Source organism: Humulus lupulus, chromosome X, assembly GCF_963169125.1.
Source record: "Humulus lupulus chromosome X, drHumLupu1.1, whole genome shotgun sequence".
Classification (NCBI taxonomy): Eukaryota; Viridiplantae; Streptophyta; class Magnoliopsida; order Rosales; family Cannabaceae; genus Humulus; species Humulus lupulus.
Window position 1 is genome coordinate 181,522,120 of NC_084802.1, and position 21,168 is coordinate 181,543,287.

Sequence of the window (21,168 nt, forward strand, 5' to 3'; positions counted from 1 at the left end):
ACAAAAGTTGTAGCCCTATATCTTAGGCTTCTATGTATAAAATATCGTGCATATCCGAGGTGTTTAGAGGGTGATACGGTCAAAATACTGAGAGATGTCCGAATATAAGGCAAAAACTTGTGAAAATTTCCAACAAAAAGGGTAATTTTTTTTCGAATGTAGAATTAAGGCTCCTTTTCAACTCCAATAGATGCATTTCCCATGATATCTCCTGGGGAAAAATTTTGGAACGAGTTGTACACCGGTGTAATACATTTCGGAGAAATTAGTGAAATCTCCAATTCACCAAAGGGGTACCCCTTTCAGAAATATTCGATTTCTCAAGTATGAATTGGAGCAATGTTAGAAAGTGAATACTAAGGAATATGCGAGGGTCATGGGCACAAAATTTGTAGCCCTATTTCTTAGGGTTCAATGTATAAAATATCGTGCATATTCAAGGTGTTTAGAGGGTGATACGGTCAAAATACTGAGAGATGTACGAATATAAGGCAAAAACTTGTGAAAATTTCCAACAAAAAGGGTAATATTTTTTCGAATGTATAATTAAGGCTCCGTTTCAACTCCAATAGATGCATTTGCCCATGAGATCTCCTGGGGAGAAATATCGAACGAGCTGAACACCAGTGTAATACATTTCGGAGAAATTGGTGAAATCTCCAATTCACCAAAAGGGTACCCCTTTCAGAAATCTCGATTTCTCTATTATGAATTGCAGCAATGTTGTGAAAGTGAATACTAAGGAATATGCGAGTGTCATGTGCACAAAAGTTGTAGCCCTATATCTTAGGCTTCTATGTATAAAATATCGTGCATATCCGAGGTGTTTAGAGGGTGATACGGTCAAAATACTGAGAGATGTCCGAATATAAGGCAAAAACTTGTGAAAATTTCCAACAAAAAGGGTAATTTTTTTTCGAATGTAGAATTAAGGCTCCTTTTCAACTCCAATAGATGCATTTCCCATGATATCTCCTGGGGAAAAATTTTGGAACGAGTTGTACACCAGTGTAATACATTTCGGAGAAATTAGTGAAATCTCCAATTCACCAAAGGGGTACCCCTTTCAGAAATATTCGATTTCTCAAGTATGAATTGGAGCAATGTTTTGAAAGTGAATACTAAGGAATATGCGAGGGTCATGGGCACAAAATTTGTAGCCCTATTTCTTAGGCTTCAATGTATAAAATATCGTGCATATCCGAGGTGTTTAGAGGGTGATACTGTCAAAACACTGAGAGATGTCCGAATATAAGGCAAAAACTTGTGAAAATTTCCAACAAAAAGGGTAATTTTTTTTCGAATGTAGAATTAAGGCTCCTTTTCAACTCCAATAGATGCATTTCCCATGATATCTCCTGGGGAAAAATTTTGGAACGAGTTGTACACCGGTGTAATACATTTCGGAGAAATTAGTGAAATCTCCAATTCACCAAAGGGGTACCCCTTTCAGAAATATTCGATTTCTCAAGTATGAATTGGAGCAATGTTTAGAAAGTGAATACTAAGGAATATGCGAGGGTCATGGGCACAAAATTTGTAGCCCTATTTCTTAGGCTTCAATGTATAAAATATCGTGCATATTCAAGGTGTTTAGAGGGTGATACGGTCAAAATACTGAGAGATGTACGAATATAAGGCAAAAACTTGTGAAAATTTCCAACAAAAAGGGTAATATTTTTTCGAATGTATAATTAAGGCTCCGTTTCAACTCCAATAGATGCATTTGCCCATGAGATCTCCTGGGGAGAAATATCGAACGAGCTGAACACCAGTGTAATACATTTCGGAGAAATTGGTGAAATCTCCAATTCACCAAAAGGGTACCCCTTTCAGAAATCTCGATTTCTCTATTATGAATTGCAGCAATGTTGTGAAAGTGAATACTAAGGAATATGCGAGGGTCATGGGCACAAAAGTTGTAGCCCTATATCTTAGGCTTCTATGTATAAAATATCGTGCATATCCGAGGTGTTTAGAGGGTGATACGGTCAAAATACTGAGAGATGTCCGAATATAAGGCAAAAACTTGTGAAAATTTCCAACAAAAAGGGTAATTTTTTTTCGAATGTAGAATTAAGGCTCCTTTTCAACTCCAATAGATGCATTTCCCATGATATCTCCTGGGGAAAAATTTTGGAACGAGTTGTACACCGGTGTAATACATTTCGGAGAAATTAGTGAAATCTCCAATTCACCAAAGGGGTACCCCTTTCAGAAATATTCGATTTCTCAAGTATGAATTGGAGCAATGTTTAGAAAGTGAATACTAAGGAATATGCGAGGGTCATGGGCACAAAATTTGTAGCCCTATTTCTTAGGCTTCAATGTATAAAATATCGTGCATATTCAAGGTGTTTAGAGGGTGATACGGTCAAAATACTGAGAGATGTACGAATATAAGGCAAAAACTTGTGAAAATTTCCAACAAAAAGGGTAATATTTTTTCGAATGTATAATTAAGGCTCCGTTTCAACTCCAATAGATGCATTTGCCCATGAGATCTCCTGGGGAGAAATATCGAACGAGCTGAACACCAGTGTAATACATTTCGGAGAAATTGGTGAAATCTCCAATTCACCAAAAGGGTACCCCTTTCAGAAATCTCGATTTCTCTATTATGAATTGCAGCAATGTTGTGAAAGTGAATACTAAGGAATATGCGAGTGTCATGTGCACAAAAGTTGTAGCCCTATATCTTAGGCTTCTATGTATAAAATATCGTGCATATCCGAGGTGTTTAGAGGGTGATACGGTCAAAATACTGAGAGATGTCCGAATATAAGGCAAAAACTTGTGAAAATTTCCAACAAAAAGGGTAATTTTTTTTCGAATGTAGAATTAAGGCTCCTTTTCAACTCCAATAGATGCATTTCCCATGATATCTCCTGGGGAAAAATTTTGGAACGAGTTGTACACCAGTGTAATACATTTCGGAGAAATTAGTGAAATCTCCAATTCACCAAAGGGGTACCCCTTTCAGAAATATTCGATTTCTCAAGTATGAATTGGAGCAATGTTTTGAAAGTGAATACTAAGGAATATGCGAGGGTCATGGGCACAAAATTTGTAGCCCTATTTCTTAGGCTTCAATGTATAAAATATCGTGCATATCCGAGGTGTTTAGAGGGTGATACTGTCAAAACACTGAGAGATGTCCGAATATAAGGCAAAAACTTGTGAAAATTTCCAACAAAAAGGGTAATTTTTTTTCGAATGTAGAATTAAGGCTCCTTTTCAACTCCAATAGATGCATTTCCCATGATATCTCCTGGGGAAAAATTTTGGAACGAGTTGTACACCGGTGTAATACATTTCGGAGAAATTAGTGAAATCTCCAATTCACCAAAGGGGTACCCCTTTCAGAAATATTCGATTTCTCAAGTATGAATTGGAGCAATGTTTAGAAAGTGAATACTAAGGAATATGCGAGGGTCATGGGCACAAAATTTGTAGCCCTATTTCTTAGGCTTCAATGTATAAAATATCGTGCATATTCAAGGTGTTTAGAGGGTGATACGGTCAAAATACTGAGAGATGTACGAATATAAGGCAAAAACTTGTGAAAATTTCCAACAAAAAGGGTAATATTTTTTCGAATGTATAATTAAGGCTCCGTTTCAACTCCAATAGATGCATTTGCCCATGAGATCTCCTGGGGAGAAATATCGAACGAGCTGAACACCAGTGTAATACATTTCGGAGAAATTGGTGAAATCTCCAATTCACCAAAAGGGTACCCCTTTCAGAAATCTCGATTTCTCTATTATGAATTGCAGCAATGTTGTGAAAGTGAATACTAAGGAATATGCGAGGGTCATGGGCACAAAAGTTGTAGCCCTATATCTTAGGCTTCTATGTATAAAATATCGTGCATATCCGAGGTGTTTAGAGGGTGATACGGTCAAAATACTGAGAGATGTCCGAATATAAGGCAAAAACTTGTGAAAATTTCCAACAAAAAGGGTAATTTTTTTTCGAATGTAGAATTAAGGCTCCTTTTCAACTCCAATAGATGCATTTCCCATGATATCTCCTGGGGAAAAATTTTGGAACGAGTTGTACACCGGTGTAATACATTTCGGAGAAATTAGTGAAATCTCCAATTCACCAAAGGGGTACCCCTTTCAGAAATATTCGATTTCTCAAGTATGAATTGGAGCAATGTTTAGAAAGTGAATACTAAGGAATATGCGAGGGTCATGGGCACAAAATTTGTAGCCCTATTTCTTAGGCTTCAATGTATAAAATATCGTGCATATTCAAGGTGTTTAGAGGGTGATACGGTCAAAATACTGAGAGATGTACGAATATAAGGCAAAAACTTGTGAAAATTTCCAACAAAAAGGGTAATATTTTTTCGAATGTATAATTAAGGCTCCGTTTCAACTCCAATAGATGCATTTGCCCATGAGATCTCCTGGGGAGAAATATCGAACGAGCTGAACACCAGTGTAATACATTTCGGAGAAATTGGTGAAATCTCCAATTCACCAAAAGGGTACCCCTTTCAGAAATCTCGATTTCTCTATTATGAATTGCAGCAATGTTGTGAAAGTGAATACTAAGGAATATGCGAGGGTCATGGGCACAAAAGTTGTAGCCCTATATCTTAGGCTTCTATGTATAAAATATCGTGCATATCCGAGGTGTTTAGAGGGTGATACGGTCAAAATACTGAGAGATGTCCGAATATAAGGCAAAAACTTGTGAAAATTTCCAACAAAAAGGGTAATTTTTTTTCGAATGTAGAATTAAGGCTCCTTTTCAACTCCAATAGATGCATTTCCCATGATATCTCCTGGGGAAAAATTTTGGAACGAGTTGTACACCGGTGTAATACATTTCGGAGAAATTAGTGAAATCTCCAATTCACCAAAGGGGTACCCCTTTCAGAAATATTCGATTTCTCAAGTATGAATTGGAGCAATGTTTAGAAAGTGAATACTAAGGAATATGCGAGGGTCATGGGCACAAAATTTGTAGCCCTATTTCTTAGGCTTCAATGTATAAAATATCGTGCATATTCAAGGTGTTTAGAGGGTGATACGGTCAAAATACTGAGAGATGTACGAATATAAGGCAAAAACTTGTGAAAATTTCCAACAAAAAGGGTAATATTTTTTCGAATGTATAATTAAGGCTCCGTTTCAACTCCAATAGATGCATTTGCCCATGAGATCTCCTGGGGAGAAATATCGAACGAGCTGAACACCAGTGTAATACATTTCGGAGAAATTGGTGAAATCTCCAATTCACCAAAAGGGTACCCCTTTCAGAAATCTCGATTTCTCTATTATGAATTGCAGCAATGTTGTGAAAGTAAATACTAAGGAATATGCGAGGGTCATGGGCACAAAAGTTGTAGCCCTATATCTTAGGCTTCTATGTATAAAATATCGTGCATATCCGAGGTGTTTAGAGGGTGATACGGTCAATATACTGAGAGATGTCCGAATATAAGGCAAAAACTTGTGAAAGTTTCCAACAAAAAGGGTAATTTTTTTTCGAATGTAGAATTAAGGCTCCTTTTCAACTCCAATAGATGCATTTCCCATGATATCTCCTGGGGAAAAATTTTGGAACGAGTTGTACACCGGTGTAATACATTTCGGAGAAATTAGTGAAATCTCCAATTCACCAAAGGGGTACCCCTTTCAGAAATATTCGATTTCTCAAGTATGAATTGGAGCAATGTTTAGAAAGTGAATACTAAGGAATATGCGAGGGTCATGGGCACAAAATTTGTAGCCCTATTTCTTAGGCTTCAATGTATAAAATATCGTGCATATTCAAGGTGTTTAGAGGGTGATACGGTCAAAATACTGAGAGATGTACGAATATAAGGCAAAAACTTGTGAAAATTTCCAACAAAAAGGGTAATATTTTTTCGAATGTATAATTAAGGCTCCGTTTCAACTCCAATAGATGCATTTGCCCATGAGATCTCCTGGGGAGAAATATCGAACGAGCTGAACACCAGTGTAATACATTTCGGAGAAATTGGTGAAATCTCCAATTCACCAAAAGGGTACCCCTTTCAGAAATCTCGATTTCTCTATTATGAATTGCAGCAATGTTGTGAAAGTGAATACTAAGGAATATGCGAGGGTCATGGGCACAAAAGTTGTAGCCCTATATCTTAGGCTTCTATGTATAAAATATCGTGCATATCCGAGGTGTTTAGAGGGTGATACGGTCAAAATACTGAGAGATGTCCGAATATAAGGCAAAAACTTGTGAAAATTTCCAACAAAAAGGGTAATTTTTTTTCGAATGTAGAATTAAGGCTCCTTTTCAACTCCAATAGATGCATTTCCCATGATATCTCCTGGGGAAAAATTTTGGAACGAGTTGTACACCGGTGTAATACATTTCGGAGAAATTAGTGAAATCTCCAATTCACCAAAGGGGTACCCCTTTCAGAAATATTCGATTTCTCAAGTATGAATTGGAGCAATGTTTAGAAAGTGAATACTAAGGAATATGCGAGGGTCATGGGCACAAAATTTGTAGCCCTATTTCTTAGGCTTCAATGTATAAAATATCGTGCATATTCAAGGTGTTTAGAGGGTGATACGGTCAAAATACTGAGAGATGTACGAATATAAGGCAAAAACTTGTGAAAATTTCCAACAAAAAGGGTAATATTTTTTCGAATGTATAATTAAGGCTCCGTTTCAACTCCAATAGATGCATTTGCCCATGAGATCTCCTGGGGAGAAATATCGAACGAGCTGAACACCAGTGTAATACATTTCGGAGAAATTGGTGAAATCTCCAATTCACCAAAAGGGTACCCCTTTCAGAAATCTCGATTTCTCTATTATGAATTGCAGCAATGTTGTGAAAGTGAATACTAAGGAATATGCGAGGGTCATGGGCACAAAAGTTGTAGCCCTATATCTTAGGCTTCTATGTATAAAATATCGTGCATATCCGAGGTGTTTAGAGGGTGATACGGTCAAAATACTGAGAGATGTCCGAATATAAGGCAAAAACTTGTGAAAATTTCCAACAAAAAGGGTAATTTTTTTTCGAATGTAGAATTAAGGCTCCTTTTCAACTCCAATAGATGCATTTCCCATGATATCTCCTGGGGAAAAATTTTGGAACGAGTTGTACACCGGTGTAATACATTTCGGAGAAATTAGTGAAATCTCCAATTCACCAAAGGGGTACCCCTTTCAGAAATATTCGATTTCTCAAGTATGAATTGGAGCAATGTTTAGAAAGTGAATACTAAGGAATATGCGAGGGTCATGGGCACAAAATTTGTAGCCCTATTTCTTAGGCTTCAATGTATAAAATATCGTGCATATTCAAGGTGTTTAGAGGGTGATACGGTCAAAATACTGAGAGATGTACGAATATAAGGCAAAAACTTGTGAAAATTTCCAACAAAAAGGGTAATATTTTTTCGAATGTATAATTAAGGCTCCGTTTCAACTCCAATAGATGCATTTGCCCATGAGATCTCCTGGGGAGAAATATCGAACGAGCTGAACACCAGTGTAATACATTTCGGAGAAATTGGTGAAATCTCCAATTCACCAAAAGGGTACCCCTTTCAGAAATCTCGATTTCTCTATTATGAATTGCAGCAATGTTGTGAAAGTGAATACTAAGGAATATGCGAGGGTCATGGGCACAAAAGTTGTAGCCCTATATCTTAGGCTTCTATGTATAAAATATCGTGCATATCCGAGGTGTTTAGAGGGTGATACGGTCAAAATACTGAGAGATGTCCGAATATAAGGCAAAAACTTGTGAAAATTTCCAACAAAAAGGGTAATTTTTTTTCGAATGTAGAATTAAGGCTCCTTTTCAACTCCAATAGATGCATTTCCCATGATATCTCCTGGGGAAAAATTTTGGAACGAGTTGTACACCGGTGTAATACATTTCGGAGAAATTAGTGAAATCTCCAATTCACCAAAGGGGTACCCCTTTCAGAAATATTCGATTTCTCAAGTATGAATTGGAGCAATGTTAGAAAGTGAATACTAAGGAATATGCGAGGGTCATGGGCACAAAATTTGTAGCCCTATTTCTTAGGCTTCAATGTATAAAATATCGTGCATATTCAAGGTGTTTAGAGGGTGATACGGTCAAAATACTGAGAGATGTACGAATATAAGGCAAAAACTTGTGAAAATTTCCAACAAAAAGGGTAATATTTTTTCGAATGTATAATTAAGGCTCCGTTTCAACTCCAATAGATGCATTTGCCCATGAGATCTCCTGGGGAGAAATATCGAACGAGCTGAACACCAGTGTAATACATTTCAGAGAAATTGGTGAAATCTCCAATTCACCAAAAGGGTACCCCTTTCAGAAATCTCGATTTCTCTATTATGAATTGCAGCAATGTTGTGAAAGTGAATACTAAGGAATATGCGAGTGTCATGTGCACAAAAGTTGTAGCCCTATATCTTAGGCTTCTATGTATAAAATATCGTGCATATCCGAGGTGTTTAGAGGGTGATACGGTCAAAATACTGAGAGATGTCCGAATATAAGGCAAAAACTTGTGAAAATTTCCAACAAAAAGGGTAATTTTTTTTCGAATGTAGAATTAAGGCTCCTTTTCAACTCCAATAGATGCATTTCCCATGATATCTCCTGGGGAAAAATTTTGGAACGAGTTGTACACCAGTGTAATACATTTCGGAGAAATTAGTGAAATCTCCAATTCACCAAAGGGGTACCCCTTTCAGAAATATTCGATTTCTCAAGTATGAATTGGAGCAATGTTTTGAAAGTGAATACTAAGGAATATGCGAGGGTCATGGGCACAAAATTTGTAGCCCTATTTCTTAGGCTTCAATGTATAAAATATCGTGCATATTCAAGGTGTTTAGAGGGTGATACGGTCAAAATACTGAGAGATGTACGAATATAAGGCAAAAACTTGTGAAAATTTCCAACAAAAAGGGTAATATTTTTTCGAATGTATAATTAAGGCTCCGTTTCAACTCCAATAGATGCATTTGCCCATGAGATCTCCTGGGGAGAAATATCGAACGAGCTGAACACCAGTGTAATACATTTCGGAGAAATTGGTGAAATCTCCAATTCACCAAAAGGGTACCCCTTTCAGAAATCTCGATTTCTCTATTATGAATTGCAGCAATGTTGTGAAAGTGAATACTAAGGAATATGCGAGGGTCATGGGCACAAAAGTTGTAGCCCTATATCTTAGGCTTCTATGTATAAAATATCGTGCATATCCGAGGTGTTTAGAGGGTGATACGGTCAAAATACTGAGAGATGTCCGAATATAAGGCAAAAACTTGTGAAAATTTCCAACAAAAAGGGTAATTTTTTTTCGAATGTAGAATTAAGGCTCCTTTTCAACTCCAATAGATGCATTTCCCATGATATCTCCTGGGGAAAAATTTTGGAACGAGTTGTACACCGGTGTAATACATTTCGGAGAAATTAGTGAAATCTCCAATTCACCAAAGGGGTACCCCTTTCAGAAATATTCGATTTCTCAAGTATGAATTGGAGCAATGTTAGAAAGTGAATACTAAGGAATATGCGAGGGTCATGGGCACAAAATTTGTAGCCCTATTTCTTAGGCTTCAATGTATAAAATATCGTGCATATTCAAGGTGTTTAGAGGGTGATACGGTCAAAATACTGAGAGATGTACGAATATAAGGCAAAAACTTGTGAAAATTTCCAACAAAAAGGGTAATATTTTTTCGAATGTATAATTAAGGCTCCGTTTCAACTCCAATAGATGCATTTGCCCATGAGATCTCCTGGGGAGAAATATCGAACGAGCTGAACACCAGTGTAATACATTTCGGAGAAATTGGTGAAATCTCCAATTCACCAAAAGGGTACCCCTTTCAGAAATCTCGATTTCTCTATTATGAATTGCAGCAATGTTGTGAAAGTGAATACTAAGGAATATGCGAGTGTCATGTGCACAAAAGTTGTAGCCCTATATCTTAGGCTTCTATGTATAAAATATCGTGCATATCCGAGGTGTTTAGAGGGTGATACGGTCAAAATACTGAGAGATGTCCGAATATAAGGCAAAAACTTGTGAAAATTTCCAACAAAAAGGGTAATTTTTTTTCGAATGTAGAATTAAGGCTCCTTTTCAACTCCAATAGATGCATTTCCCATGATATCTCCTGGGGAAAAATTTTGGAACGAGTTGTACACCAGTGTAATACATTTCGGAGAAATTAGTGAAATCTCCAATTCACCAAAGGGGTACCCCTTTCAGAAATATTCGATTTCTCAAGTATGAATTGGAGCAATGTTTTGAAAGTGAATACTAAGGAATATGCGAGGGTCATGGGCACAAAATTTGTAGCCCTATTTCTTAGGCTTCAATGTATAAAATATCGTGCATATTCAAGGTGTTTAGAGGGTGATACGGTCAAAATACTGAGAGATGTACGAATATAAGGCAAAAACTTGTGAAAATTTCCAACAAAAAGGGTAATATTTTTTCGAATGTATAATTAAGGCTCCGTTTCAACTCCAATAGATGCATTTGCCCATGAGATCTCCTGGGGAGAAATATCGAACGAGCTGAACACCAGTGTAATACATTTCGGAGAAATTGGTGAAATCTCCAATTCACCAAAAGGGTACCCCTTTCAGAAATCTCGATTTCTCTATTATGAATTGCAGCAATGTTGTGAAAGTGAATACTAAGGAATATGCGAGGGTCATGGGCACAAAAGTTGTAGCCCTATATCTTAGGCTTCTATGTATAAAATATCGTGCATATCCGAGGTGTTTAGAGGGTGATACGGTCAAAATACTGAGAGATGTCCGAATATAAGGCAAAAACTTGTGAAAATTTCCAACAAAAAGGGTAATTTTTTTTCGAATGTAGAATTAAGGCTCCTTTTCAACTCCAATAGATGCATTTCCCATGATATCTCCTGGGGAAAAATTTTGGAACGAGTTGTACACCGGTGTAATACATTTCGGAGAAATTAGTGAAATCTCCAATTCACCAAAGGGGTACCCCTTTCAGAAATATTCGATTTCTCAAGTATGAATTGGAGCAATGCTAGAAAGTGAATACTAAGGAATATGCGAGGGTCATGGGCACAAAATTTGTAGCCCTATTTCTTAGGCTTCAATGTATAAAATATCGTGCATATTCAAGGTGTTTAGAGGGTGATACGGTCAAAATACTGAGAGATGTACGAATATAAGGCAAAAACTTGTGAAAATTTCCAACAAAAAGGGTAATATTTTTTCGAATGTATAATTAAGGCTCCGTTTCAACTCCAATAGATGCATTTGCCCATGAGATCTCCTGGGGAGAAATATCGAACGAGCTGAACACCAGTGTAATACATTTCGGAGAAATTGGTGAAATCTCCAATTCACCAAAAGGGTACCCCTTTCAGAAATCTCGATTTCTCTATTATGAATTGCAGCAATGTTGTGAAAGTGAATACTAAGGAATATGCGAGTGTCATGTGCACAAAAGTTGTAGCCCTATATCTTAGGCTTCTATGTATAAAATATCGTGCATATCCGAGGTGTTTAGAGGGTGATACGGTCAAAATACTGAGAGATGTCCGAATATAAGGCAAAAACATGTGAAAATTTCCAACAAAAAGGGTAATTTTTTTTCGAATGTAGAATTAAGGCTCCTTTTCAACTCCAATAGATGCATTTCCCATGATATCTCCTGGGGAAAAATTTTGGAACGAGTTGTACACCAGTGTAATACATTTCGGAGAAATTAGTGAAATCTCCAATTCACCAAAGGGGTACCCCTTTCAGAAATATTCGATTTCTCAAGTATGAATTGGAGCAATGTTTTGAAAGTGAATACTAAGGAATATGCGAGGGTCATGGGCACAAAATTTGTAGCCCTATTTCTTAGGCTTCAATGTATAAAATATCGTGCATATCCGAGGTGTTTAGAGGGTGATACTGTCAAAACACTGAGAGATGTCCGAATATAAGGCAAAAACTTGTGAAAATTTCCAACAAAAAGGGTAATTTTTTTTCGAATGTAGAATTAAGGCTCCTTTTCAACTCCAATAGATGCATTTCCCATGATATCTCCTGGGGAAAAATTTTGGAACGAGTTGTACACCGGTGTAATACATTTCGGAGAAATTAGTGAAATCTCCAATTCACCAAAGGGGTACCCCTTTCAGAAATATTCGATTTCTCAAGTATGAATTGGAGCAATGTTTAGAAAGTGAATACTAAGGAATATGCGAGGGTCATGGGCACAAAATTTGTAGCCCTATTTCTTAGGCTTCAATGTATAAAATATCGTGCATATTCAAGGTGTTTAGAGGGTGATACGGTCAAAATACTGAGAGATGTACGAATATAAGGCAAAAACTTGTGAAAATTTCCAACAAAAAGGGTAATATTTTTTCGAATGTATAATTAAGGCTCCGTTTCAACTCCAATAGATGCATTTGCCCATGAGATCTCCTGGGGAGAAATATCGAACGAGCTGAACACCAGTGTAATACATTTCGGAGAAATTGGTGAAATCTCCAATTCACCAAAAGGGTACCCCTTTCAGAAATCTCGATTTCTCTATTATGAATTGCAGCAATGTTGTGAAAGTGAATACTAAGGAATAGGAGAGGGTCATGGGCACAAAAGTTGTAGCCCTATATCTTAGGCTTCTATGTATAAAATATCGTGCATATCCGAGGTGTTTAGAGGGTGATACGGTCAAAATACTGAGAGATGTCCGAATATAAGGCAAAAACTTGTGAAAATTTCCAACAAAAAGGGTAATTTTTTTTCGAATGTAGAATTAAGGCTCCTTTTCAACTCCAATAGATGCATTTCCCATGATATCTCCTGGGGAAAAATTTTGGAACGAGTTGTACACCGGTGTAATACATTTCGGAGAAATTAGTGAAATCTCCAATTCACCAAAGGGGTACCCCTTTCAGAAATATTCGATTTCTCAAGTATGAATTGGAGCAATGTTTAGAAAGTGAATACTAAGGAATATGCGAGGGTCATGGGCACAAAATTTGTAGCCCTATTTCTTAGGCTTCAATGTATAAAATATCGTGCATATTCAAGGTGTTTAGAGGGTGATACGGTCAAAATACTGAGAGATGTACGAATATAAGGCAAAAACTTGTGAAAATTTCCAACAAAAAGGGTAATATTTTTTCGAATGTATAATTAAGGCTCCGTTTCAACTCCAATAGATGCATTTGCCCATGAGATCTCCTGGGGAGAAATATCGAACGAGCTGAACACCAGTGTAATACATTTCGGAGAAATTGGTGAAATCTCCAATTCACCAAAAGGGTACCCCTTTCAGAAATCTCGATTTCTCTATTATGAATTGCAGCAATGTTGTGAAAGTGAATACTATGGAATATGCGAGGGTCATGGGCACAAAAGTTGTAGCCCTATATCTTAGGCTTCTATGTATAAAATATCGTGCATATCCGAGGTGTTTAGAGGGTGATACGGTCAAAATACTGAGAGATGTCCGAATATAAGGCAAAAACTTGTGAAAATTTCCAACAAAAAGGGTAATTTTTTTTCGAATGTAGAATTAAGGCTCCTTTTCAACTCCAATAGATGCATTTCCCATGATATCTCCTGGGGAAAAATTTTGGAACGAGTTGTACACCGGTGTAATACATTTCGGAGAAATTAGTGAAATCTCCAATTCACCAAAGGGGTACCCCTTTCAGAAATATTCGATTTCTCAAGTATGAATTGGAGCAATGTTAGAAAGTGAATACTAAGGAATATGCGAGGGTCATGGGCACAAAATTTGTAGCCCTATTTCTTAGGCTTCAATGTATAAAATATCGTGCATATTCAAGGTGTTTAGAGGGTGATACGGTCAAAATACTGAGAGATGTACGAATATAAGGCAAAAACTTGTGAAAATTTCCAACAAAAAGGGTAATATTTTTTCGAATGTATAATTAAGGCTCCGTTTCAACTCCAATAGATGCATTTGCCCATGAGATCTCCTGGGGAGAAATATCGAACGAGCTGAACACCAGTGTAATACATTTCGGAGAAATTGGTGAAATCTCCAATTCACCAAAAGGGTACCCCTTTCAGAAATCTCGATTTCTCTATTATGAATTGCAGCAATGTTGTGAAAGTGAATACTAAGGAATATGCGAGTGTCATGTGCACAAAAGTTGTAGCCCTATATCTTAGGCTTCTATGTATAAAATATCGTGCATATCCGAGGTGTTTAGAGGGTGATACGGTCAAAATACTGAGAGATGTCCGAATATAAGGCAAAAACTTGTGAAAATTTCCAACAAAAAGGGTAATTTTTTTTCGAATGTAGAATTAAGGCTCCTTTTCAACTCCAATAGATGCATTTCCCATGATATCTCCTGGGGAAAAATTTTGGAACGAGTTGTACACCAGTGTAATACATTTCGGAGAAATTAGTGAAATCTCCAATTCACCAAAGGGGTACCCCTTTCAGAAATATTCGATTTCTCAAGTATGAATTGGAGCAATGTTTTGAAAGTGAATACTAAGGAATATGCGAGGGTCATGGGCACAAAATTTGTAGCCCTATTTCTTAGGCTTCAATGTATAAAATATCGTGCATATTCAAGGTGTTTAGAGGGTGATACGGTCAAAATACTGAGAGATGTACGAATATAAGGCAAAAACTTGTGAAAATTTCCAACAAAAAGGGTAATATTTTTTCGAATGTATAATTAAGGCTCCGTTTCAACTCCAATAGATGCATTTGCCCATGAGATCTCCTGGGGAGAAATATCGAACGAGCTGAACACCAGTGTAATACATTTCGGAGAAATTGGTGAAATCTCCAATTCACCAAAAGGGTACCCCTTTCAGAAATCTCCATTTCTCTATTATGAATTGCAGCAATGTTGTGAAAGTGAATACTAAGGAATATGCGAGGGTCATGGGCACAAAAGTTGTAGCCCTATATCTTAGGCTTCTATGTATAAAATATCGTGCATATCCGAGGTGTTTAGAGGGTGATACGGTCAAAATACTGAGAGATGTCCGAATATAAGGCAAAAACTTGTGAAAATTTCCAACAAAAAGGGTAATTTTTTTTCGAATGTAGAATTAAGGCTCCTTTTCAACTCCAATAGATGCATTTCCCATGATATCTCCTGGGGAAAAATTTTGGAACGAGTTGTACACCGGTGTAATACATTTCGGAGAAATTAGTGAAATCTCCAATTCACCAAAGGGGTACCCCTTTCAGAAATATTCGATTTCTCAAGTATGAATTGGAGCAATGTTAGAAAGTGAATACTAAGGAATATGCGAGGGTCATGGGCACAAAATTTGTAGCCCTATTTCTTAGGCTTCAATGTATAAAATATCGTGCATATTCAAGGTGTTTAGAGGGTGATACGGTCAAAATACTGAGAGATGTACGAATATAAGGCAAAAACTTGTGAAAATTTCCAACAAAAAGGGTAATATTTTTTCGAATGTATAATTAAGGCTCCGTTTCAACTCCAATAGATGCATTTGCCCATGAGATCTCCTGGGGAGAAATATCGAACGAGCTGAACACCAGTGTAATACATTTCGGAGAAATTGGTGAAATCTCCAATTCACCAAAAGGGTACCCCTTTCAGAAATCTCGATTTCTCTATTATGAATTGCAGCAATGTTGTGAAAGTGAATACTAAGGAATATGCGAGTGTCATGTGCACAAAAGTTGTAGCCCTATATCTTAGGCTTCTATGTATAAAATATCGTGCATATCCGAGGTGTTTAGAGGGTGATACGGTCAAAATACTGAGAGATGTCCGAATATAAGGCAAAAACATGTGAAAATTTCCAACAAAAAGGGTAATTTTTTTTCGAATGTAGAATTAAGGCTCCTTTTCAACTCCAATAGATGCATTTCCCATGATATCTCCTGGGGAAAAATTTTGGAACGAGTTGTACACCAGTGTAATACATTTCGGAGAAATTAGTGAAATCTCCAATTCACCAAAGGGGTACCCCTTTCAGAAATATTCGATTTCTCAAGTATGAATTGGAGCAATGTTTTGAAAGTGAATACTAAGGAATATGCGAGGGTCATGGGCACAAAATTTGTAGCCCTATTTCTTAGGCTTCAATGTATAAAATATCGTGCATATCAGAGGTGTTTAGAGGGTGATACTGTCAAAACACTGAGAGATGTCCGAATATAAGGCAAAAACTTGTGAAAATTTCCAACAAAAAGGGTAATTTTTTTTCGAATGTAGAATTAAGGCTCCTTTTCAACTCCAATAGATGCATTTCCCATGATATCTCCTGGGGAAAAATTTTGGAACGAGTTGTACACCGGTGTAATACATTTCGGAGAAATTAGTGAAATCTCCAATTCACCAAAGGGGTACCCCTTTCAGAAATATTCGATTTCTCAAGTATGAATTGGAGCAATGTTTAGAAAGTGAATACTAAGGAATATGCGAGGGTCATGGGCACAAAATTTGTAGCCCTATTTCTTAGGCTTCAATGTATAAAATATCGTGCATATTCAAGGTGTTTAGAGGGTGATACGGTCAAAATACTGAGAGATGTACGAATATAAGGCAAAAACTTGTGTAAATTTCCAACAAAAAGGGTAATATTTTTTCGAATGTATAATTAAGGCTCCGTTTCAACTCCAATAGATGCATTTGCCCATGAGATCTCCTGGGGAGAAATATCGAACGAGCTGAACACCAGTGTAATACATTTCGGAGAAATTGGTGAAATCTCCAATTCACCAAAAGGGTACCCCTTTCAGAAATCTCGATTTCTCTATTATGAATTGCAGCAATGTTGTGAAAGTGAATACTAAGGAATATGCGAGGGTCATGGGCACAAAAGTTGTAGCCCTATATCTTAGGCTTCTATGTATAAAATATCATGCATATCCGAGGTGTTTAGAGGGTGATACGGTCAAAATACTGAGAGATGTCCGAATATAAGGCAAAAACTTGTGAAAATTTCCAACAAAAAGGGTAATTTTTTTTCGAATGTAGAATTAAGGCTCCTTTTCAACTCCAATAGATGCATTTCCCATGATATCTCCTGGGGAAAAATTATGGAACGAGTTGTACACCGGTGTAATACATTTCGGAGAAATTAGTGAAATCTCCAATTCACCAAAGGGGTACCCCTTTCAGAAATATTCGATTTCTCAAGTATGAATTGGAGCAATGTTTAGAAAGTGAATACTAAGGAATATGCGAGGGTCATGGGCACAAAATTTGTTGCCCTATTTCTTAGGCTTCAATGTATAAAATATCGTGCATATTCAAGGTGTTTAGAGGGTGATACGGTCAAAATACTGAGAGATGTACGAATATAAGGCAAAAACTTGTGAAAATTTCCAACAAAAAGGGTAATTTTTTTTCGAATGTAGAATTAAGGCTCCTTTTCAACTCCAATAGATGCATTTCCCATGATATCTCCTGGGGAAAAATTTTGGAACGAGTTGTACACCGGTGTAATACATTTCGGAGAAATTAGTGAAATCTCCAATTTACCAAAGGGGTACCCCTTTCAGAAATATTCGATTTCTCAAGTATGAATTGGAGCAATGTTTAGAAAGTGAATACTAAGGAATATGCGAGGGTCATGGGCACAAAAGTTGTAGCCCTATATCTTAGGCTTCTATGTATAAAATATCGTGCATATCCGAGGTGTTTAGAGGGTGATACGGTCAAAATACTGAGAGATGTCCGAATATAAGGCAAAAACTTGTGAAAATTTCCAACAAAAAGGGTAATTTTTTTTCGAATGTAGAATTAAGGCTCCTTTTCAACTCCAATAGATGCATTTCCCATGATATCTCCTGGGGAAAAATTTTGGAACGAGTTGTACACCAGTGTAATACATTTCGGAGAAATTAGTGAAATCTCCAATTCACCAAAGGGGTACCCCTTTCAGAAATATTCGATTTCTCAAGTATGAATTGGAGCAATGTTTTGAAAGTGAATACTAAGGAATATGCGAGGGTCATGGGCACAAAATTTGTAGCCCTATTTCTTAGGCTTCAATGTAAAAAATATCGTGCATATCCGAGGTGTTTAGAGGGTGATACTGTCAAAACACTGAGAGATGTCCGAATATAAGGCAAAAACTTGTGAAAATTTCCAACAAAAAGGGTAATTTTTTTTCGAATGTAGAATTAAGGCTCCTTTTCAACTCCAATAGATGCATTTCCCATGATATCTCCTGGGGAAAAATTTTGGAACGAGTTGTACACCGGTGTAATACATTTCGGAGAAATTAGTGAAATCTCCAATTCACCAAAGGGGTACCCCTTTCAGAAATATTCGATTTCTCAAGTATGAATTGGAGCAATGTTTAGAAAGTGAATACTAAGGAATATGCGAGGGTCATGGGCACAAAAGTTGTAGCCCTATATCTTAGGCTTCTATGTATAAAATATCGTGCATATCCGAGGTGTTTAGAGGGTGATACGGTCAAAATACTGAGAGATGTCCGAATATAAGGCAAAAACTTGTGAAAGTTTCCAACAAAAAGGGTAATTTTTTTTCGAATGTAGAATTAAGGCTCCTTTTCAACTCCAATAGATGCATTTCCCATGATATCTCCTGGGGAAAAATTTTGGAACGAGTTGTACACCAGTGTAATACATTTCGGAGAAATTAGTGAAATCTCCAATTCACCAAAGGGGTACCCCTTTCAGAAATATTCGATTTCTCAAGTATGAATTGGAGCAATGTTTTGAAAGTGAATACTAAGGAATATGCGAGGGTCATGGGCACAAAATTTGTAGCCCTATTTCTTAGGCTTCAATGTATAAAATATCGTGCATATCCGAGGTGTTTAGAGGGTGATACTGTCAAAACACTGAGAGATGTCCGAATATAAGGCAAAAACTTGTGAAAATTTCCAACAAAAAGGGTAATTTTTTTTCGAATGTAGAATTAAGGCGCCTTTTCAACTCCAATAGATGCATTTCCCATGATATCTCCTGGGGAAAAATTTTGGAACGAGTTGTACACCGGTGTAATACATTTCGGAGAAATTAGTGAAATCTCCAATTCACCAAAGTGGTACCCCTTTCAGAAATATTCGATTTCTCAAGTATGAATTGGAGCAATGTTTAGAAAGTGAATACTAAGGAATATGCGAGGGTCATGGGCACAAAAGTTGTAGCCCTATATCTTAGGCTTCTATGTATAAAATATCGTGCATATCCGAGGTGTTTAGAGGGTGATACGGTCAAAATACTGAGAGATGTCCGAATATAAGGCAAAAACTTGTGAAAGTTTCCAACAAAAAGGGTAATTTTTTTTCGAATGTAGAATTAAGGCTCCTTTTCAACTCCAATAGATGCATTTCCCATGATATCTCCTGGGGAAAAATTTTGGAACGAGTTGTACACCAGTGTAATACATTTCGGAGAAATTAGTGAAATCTCCAATTCACCAAAGGGGTACCCCTTTCAGAAATATTCGATTTCTCAAGTCTGAATTGGAGCAATGTTTTGAAAGTGAATACTAAGGAATATGCGAGGGTCATGGGCACAAAATTTGTAGCCCTATTTCTTAGGCTTCAATGTATAAAATATCGTGCATATCCGAGGTGTTTAGAGGGTGATACTGTCAAAACACTGAGAGATGTCCGAATATAAGGCAAAAACTTGTGAAAATTTCCAACAAAAAGGGTAATTTTTTTTCGAATGTAGAATTAAGGCGCCTTTTCAACTCCAATAGATGCATTTCCCATGATATCTCCTGGGGAAAAATTTTGGAACGAGTTGTACACCGGTGTAATACATTTCGGAGAAATTAGTGAAATCTCCAATTCACCAAAGGGGTACCCCTTTCAGAAATATTCGATTTCTCAAGTATGAATTGGAGCAATGTTTAGAAAGTGAATACTAAGGAATATGCGAGGGTCATGGGCACAAAAGTTGTAGCCCTATATCTTAGGCTTCTATGTATAAAATATCGTGCATATCCGAGGTGTTTAGAGGGTGATACGGTCAAAATACTGAGAGATGTCCGAATATAAGGCAAAAACTTGTGAAAGTTTCCAACAAAAAGGGTAATTTTTTTTCGAATGTAGAATTAAGGCTCCTTTTCAACTCCAATAGATGCATTTCCCATGATATCTCCTGGGGAAAAATTTTGGAACGAGTTGTACACCAGTGTAATACATTTCGGAGAAATTAGTGAAATCTCCAATTCACCAAAGGGGTACCCCTTTCAGAAATATTCGATTTCTCAAGTATGAATTGGAGCAATGTTTTGAAAGTGAATACTAAGGAATATGCGAGGGTCATGGGCACAAAATTTGTAGCCCTATTTCTTAGGCTTCAATGTATAAAATATCGTGCATATCCGAGGTGTTTAGAGGGTGATACGGTCAATATACTGAGAGATGTCCGAATATAAGGCAAAAACTTGTGAAAGTTTCCAACAAAAAGGGTAATTTTTTTTCGAATGTAGAATTAAGGCTCCTTTTCAACTCCAATAGATGCATTTCCCATGATATCTCCTGGGGAAAAATTTTGGAACGAGTTGTACACCAGTGTAATACATTTCGGAGAAATTAGTGAAATCTCCAATTCACCAAAGGGGTACCCCTTTCAGAAATATTCGATTTCTCAAGTATGAATTGGAGCAATGTTTTGAAAGTGAATACTAAGGAATATGCGAGGGTCATGGGCACAAAATTTGTAGCCCTATTTCTTAGGCTTCAATGTATAAAATATCGTGCATATCCGAGGTGTTTAGAGGGTGATACTGTCAAAATACTGAGAGATGTCCGAATATAAGGCAAAAACTTGTGAAAATTTCCAACAAAAAGGGTAATTTTTTTTCGAATGTAGAATTAAGGCTCCTTTTCAACTCCAATAGATGCATTTCCCATGAGATCTCCTGGGGAGAAATATCGAACGAGCTGAACACCAGTGTAATACATTTCGGAGAAATTGGTGAAATCTCCAATTCACCAAAAGGGTACCCCTTTCAGAAATCTCGATTTCTCTATTATGAATTGCAGCAATGTTGTGAAAGTGAATACTAAGGAATATGCGAGGGTCATGGGCACAAAAGTGGTAGCCCTATATCTTAGGCTTCTATGTATAAAATATCGTGCATATCCGAGGTGTTTAGAGGGTGATACGGTCAATATACTGAGAGATGTCCGAATATAAGGCAAAAACTTGTGAAAGTTTCC